This window comes from Pipistrellus hanaki (assembly GCF_964339955.1).
Source record: "Pipistrellus hanaki genome assembly, chromosome: X".
Taxonomy (NCBI): domain Eukaryota; kingdom Metazoa; phylum Chordata; class Mammalia; order Chiroptera; family Vespertilionidae; genus Pipistrellus; species Pipistrellus hanaki.
In genome coordinates, this window is record NC_140524.1 from 25,487,217 (window position 1) to 25,493,216 (window position 6,000).

At 34.5% G+C, this 6,000-nt stretch overlaps 1 long non-coding RNA gene across 1 annotated transcript in view; it reads right to left on the reverse strand.

Moving 5' to 3' along the window:
- The window catches only part of LOC311615347, a 93,552-nt gene extending 87,769 nt beyond the window's left edge, over nt 1-5,783 (reverse strand). Inside the window, exon 1 of the long non-coding RNA XR_014793763.1 lies at nt 5,737-5,783. This is a non-coding gene — a long non-coding RNA (uncharacterized lncRNA). The remainder of the gene's footprint in view (nt 1-5,736) is intronic.
- Nucleotides 5,784-6,000: the final 217 nt, after the last annotated feature.

Below are 6,000 nucleotides of genomic sequence, written 5' to 3' on the forward strand. Positions count from 1 at the left end.
GTCAAGGGGAGAGAAGCCCAATTTTCATTTCAAGCTGTCAGAGAGGATTGGTACAGATAAAAAATAATTTGAAGAAAGCTCTCAAGGAAAGAAATGGAGCCAAATTCTTTGAAGGGAAAAGCATATTTTTTACTTTATAAAAAAACTTATAGAGAACACAGAAAAAGAATAAAGAGCCATACTTATTTTCCTCAGTGGTTAGAGCATCAGTCTGTGCATGGAAGGGTCAAGGGTTAGATTCCTGGTCAAAGACATGTACCTGCCTTGCAGGTTCCATCCTTGGCTCAAGTCAGGATACATGGGGAAGGCAACAATCCTTATCTCTCCCTCTGTCTCTCTCCTTCCATCCTTCCCTTCCACACTCTCTAAAAATTAATGGAAACAATATCCTTGGGTGAGGATTAAGAAAAAAAAGAAAAAGAAATTAAAAGATAAATAGGGAAAATCAAAGAGCAAATGATAAATGTCTGTAATTGACTGATAGAGTCTGGGTAAAATAGGAAAGAAGCAAAGGCAAACAAAGCTATTGACATTTTCTCATGTGCAGGAAGAGAAGAAGATTACCACGTGTGTGAAATATTATACAATAGATTAAGGTGATTTTAAGCCAGTTTTGAAAATACCTTGTGAAGCTTTAATGCAGGAAAGGGTATAGGCTAATACAAGGATTTGCTAAAACAAGCAGAAAATGAAAGCACGACTCAACAACAGATCTCACAGCTCAAGTGTAATTGAGCATCACAAACAAGATTCTGATGAGAAAAACTGAATCTGTTGCAGCACAATGGAAAATCTACAAGCTATAGGGTCAGAAATTAGTTTTACTTTTACAACTTACCAATTATACAACCCTAGACAAATCTTTTTAGCTTCCAGATCCTTGAATTGCTCAACTGTAAAGTGAATTAACATTGTTGTGAAGTTCAAACAAGACAATATTTGTGAAAATACTTTGAAAAATTTTAGATATTATTATTCTAGGCCTTATTTGCATGGTCTGAGAAAACATTTATTTATGAGTTTCTTCCCCCACCCCAATTTATTAAAGTTAAGGTGTATAGCAAAGTGATTTCATATATTTGTATATATTGTAAAATGATTATATCTGTGGGCTTGTTTCTATGATATGTGGGATAAAAAGGAAATAATCAATATGCTAAAACAAGGAAGGGTAATGATATTTTATTTAAAAAACTTTAGAAACTAAGTTACTGACATTATTAAAAATATTTTTAGAAATATGTTATTAAAGCTCTTTGTGGCACTATTCATGATGCATAAGTTGCAACAGTATGTCCAAAGAAGTGGCAGGTGATCAATGAACTCAGAGATCATGCAATAAGCCAGAGGATATTTATAAATCTTTAAATAAACACATTTTGTTTGAACAAAATGCAATTTTATATGCCACTCAAAGCTATTCTGAGTCATAGCAGGGAATGAAAAATATGAATAAAACACAACTATGTGACTTTTAACTCTACTTTCTCCATTTCTCTCTGTGCTCGCTGAATGTTAGGAAAGAAATGCATGATTTTGAGAATGAGATCACTTGACCTCTGAGGCCCCTTATTATATTTGTGTTAAGACCCTGCTTCTGAGAAAATACATATTGAATGTGAATGAAATTACATATAAAAAGGAAAAAGGAAAGGGTATTCTGATGACTCAACTTTCCCCCAAAATCTCAATTGATAAAGCCTTAGTTCAGGTTTGTATCAAGTCTCAGATTATTGTTAGTAGCCCACTAATTTACCCTATATCCAATATTATACTTCTTCAGTAAATTTTCTTGTGTTTAAAAGTGAGCTTTTAAAATCTCAATTTTAAATATGTTAGTAATCTGCTCAAAAATCTTCAATTATTACTTACCACCTATACCGGGGTTCAGTAATTTTTTTTTCCTGTTAAAGGCCAGATTGAAAATATTTTAGGTTTTGCAGGCCACACGTAGTCTTTGTCAAATAGTCTTCTTAGATTTTTTTCTACATCCATTAAAAACTTAAAAACCATTCTTAACTCACGGGCTGTACAAATTAAGGGCTGGATTTCGCTCTTGAGGCCATAGTTTGTTGACCTATAGAGTGCAAGCTCCTTAGTATAGTATGACATTCTCTACATACTCTGGCCTACTGCTTTCTTTTCAAGTCTTATATATTATTAAAATATTTACCATACCCTCTGCTGTGGGAACTAAATTGTTGGCTGTATCTGGAAGTACACCAAGTTGGGTTTTGTACCTCTGCACTTATTCACATCGTACTTCTCTTTCAAGACTCTACTAAAGCTGTAATATCTTCTATTGAATATTTCCTGACTTCCCAGTTAGAAGTAATCTCTGTAATTTACACAAATATGTATCATAGTATTTGTAGTACTTTACTGTGCTTATTTACTTCCCAACTCAAATGTGAGGCTTTTGGAGGCAGAAAATGACTTCAATTTGTATTCCTAACATATAGTAACTATTGAGTAAATGTTTGTTGACTGAATGAGCCCAGGCATTGTGTTAACAGGTCATCTAACATTGGAAACAACATAAAAAGAAATGAAGAGAGGATCAGCTGTCCTCTGAATTGTGTGTAAACCATACATAGAAGCAAGTTATTACTTTTGTAGTCTCTAGAGAAGCTCCGAAGTCCCATTCTTTAAAAAAAATATTTTTATTGATATCAGAGAGGAAGGGAGAGGGAGAGATATAGATCAATGATGAGAGAGTATCATTGATTAACTGCCTCCTGAATATCCTCTACTGGGGATTGAGCCGGCAACCCGAGCATGTGCCCTTGACTGAATTGAACCCGGGACCTTCCAGTCTGCAGTCCAACACTCTATCCCCTGAGCCAAACCAGCTGGAGCCAAAGTCCCATTCTTATATCTTGCACATATTTCCTTATATAACCATCAAGGCATGAGGGTGGATGCACAGATCCTCATTGTACATTTTTTAAAACAGTAATGCCATCTAACGGTACCTGTGTTTTTAGAATACAAATGGGACTCAAAACTTATCTGCAAATAAACACACTTTAAAGAAATTCTCCTAGGGCCTTTAGGATTACTAGTGACAGAATGATGACCTAAATAGGTGTTAGTGAGCTGCCCTTGGAATGTAGCTGCCCTGTCCCAGTGGGGAAAATGTGCTCTGAGTTCCAACCTGATGACTTATGAGTTAACTTTTGGACATAACTCATTCCTAAATTTGGGGCTGTCTCTACTTAAAATATACCATGCATAGGTCAGAGGAACTGGAATAGGAGTCAACCAGATTAAAAGTAAAGTCATAAAAGTGAGAGCCAAAGGAGAAATATGATATTACAGTATTTCTAAAATTAGAGTTTGAGCTGGTGAAGCTTCTTATTGTATACTCTGGAGAGGATGATGCATGAAGAGAATTGATGAAAGAAATGAAAGAATGGAAGTGTTTAGAAGCTTTTAAAGAAAATCTCAACATATCTGAACTATGTGCCACGGCCTGCTCTAAAAACTTTATGTAGATTATCAATTTAATCTTGCAACAGCACAATAAGAAAGGTACTATTATCTTCATTTTATGGATGGGAAACTTGACACACAGAGCAGTTTAGTAATTTGCCAAAGATTCCATAGCTAATAAATAGTGGATTTAAATCCAAGCTTACAATCAAAATAATTTCTACATTGCTCACAATCAAAATAACTTCCATTATATACATGGAACTACCAAAAAAGTACAATGTGTAGTTGATGAAGTCTTTCACCTGGCCCTGAACTCCATTTACTTATGGAATAAAAGACTTATTGGAAAAAAGCAAGGATAGAAAATGTTGTGACCATAGTGAAGTCTGTAGAAAGAAATAAAATTTTCGAAGACATGACTATCTTCTAAATATACTGTGGCATAACAGAAGAATTATGGAGTCAGTCAAAGTTAACATGAGAAAAAGAATCAACAATAAACTGTGATATAAAGTCTACAATAAATGTTACCATAGAAAGTGAATATGCATTTTATTAAATTGGAAATAAGGAAAAAATAATAATCTTATCCATGGAGACTCTAGGTAGAGCAGAAATGCAAAAGCTCATGAATGTGTATGAGAAGGAGTAGAAATGGCCAGGGGGTTTGTAAAGCACATCCTGGAAGAGAAAGCAGAGAAATAGGAGAAGGCAGAAGAAAAAAATTTTAGTTTAGACATTTTTAAAAGAAATAGATATGATGGAAATTTAATATTTGTAGAAACAATGTTAAAAAGATTTATTAATATGTATAATACTCAAACTACTTTAAAATAAGAATTGCAAGTGTAAACTAGAATAACATTTAAAAACACTCATTAAAGGATCAAGTGCTTTATATAAAAAGATACTTTTGCAATGAGATGTTATTACTTAAATATGGAACCTTTTCTCCATTAGGTTCAGATTGGCCAAGACAACTAAATATGTGATATAAAGAGCAAATGCTATACGATGATTGTATAATTTTTGATTTATATATGAATTATATCCACCTTGTGTGGCAAGTAAAAAGATATTGGGTCACAAAACAGCTTGTGTTTTATACCCCAGAAAAGAACTTCTCTCTGATAGGCTAGTATGGCTGTAGAATTTGTTTTTAAAATACAGCTACAATTATTTTCTCTCTGAACTATTTTGGGCACATTCATGAGTTTAGGTGTTAATGTGGTTTGAAAAAAATGTTAACAATTCATGGTAAACTTGTTAATGAATTGTTGGTGGTGACCATAAACTGAATGTTCACTAAGATGTTTGTTGGTGGTGGTTATTTTAAAAAAATATATAAAGTTAAATTTTATGGGCAAAATTTTCATTGTTTTTCCTGCACATTGGAGAGATTTAAAAAGAGCCATTAGGATTTTTCATTTATTTTGGCTAACTACCTAAGCATGCGTTTTGCATCCTTATTTCTTAGGGTGTAAACATGGGAGTAACTGCACTATAAAATATTGAGAAAAATTTGCCGTCTTCCTGAGATTCCTTTGACTGAGTTTCAAGTTCATGTAGATGACTCTCCCATAAAATATGGTGGCTACAGTTAGATGGGATCCACAGATAGAGAAAGCTTTGAGCCTGGCCTCCACAGAATGAATCTTCAGCATAGCATCCACAATGTGGAAGTAGGGCATGAGAATAAAGTTAAAGGGCAGGGGCAGTATGAATACACTAATAACCAGCCCCAGAATCAGGCTGGCATGGGTGTCTAAGCAGACAAGCATCAGCAGGGCCTGAATCTCATAGGAAAAATGGTTAATGATATTGTATTCACAATAATGAGCAGTAATTGCAATAATTGGTGTAACTATTACTAAGAAGGCACCAGCCTAGGTTTCTATGGCCAACTGTATGCAAACCTGAATGTTCATAATGATGATATAATGTAGGAGATTGGAAATTTCAACAAACCTGTCATAAGCCATGGCAGCAAGGAGGAGACTGTCACTCCCAGAAAGTGGGATGTAGTTATCTGGGCACAACAGCTGGCATAGGAAATGGCGGGGAGTCCCTGAGTCATTGGGCCAACACATACAGCTCCCCGGTAGTGGAGTAACATATGTCAAGGGACAATAAATTACTCAAGAAAATTACATGAGGGTATGAAATCGAGAATCCCATCACTAACACAATCATAAGGCTGTACTCAAGTATTGTGACCAGGTATAAAAACAGCAGTCCCAAGATGAAGGTATTTTGTATTTGAGGCTGTTGGGAAAATCCAAGGATGGAGTCAATTACCTTAGAGGCATTTTCTCTCTTTAGACTGCCCATTTAGTTGTCTCAAGTACTAGAAAAGAAGACAAAACATGATATTACCTATATGAGGAACTAAGAGAAACAGCATCTCAATATTCTGAGTTCATGTTCTGGAGCTTTTTAAAATTATTGTGTCAGTTGATTTTCTGAGTTAGGTTTAGCTGTTCAAGTATATGATGATGGAAATATAGGTTGGCTCTTTTTTATTGTTTTGTAAAATATTATTTGATCAAAAAAGGCTGATTA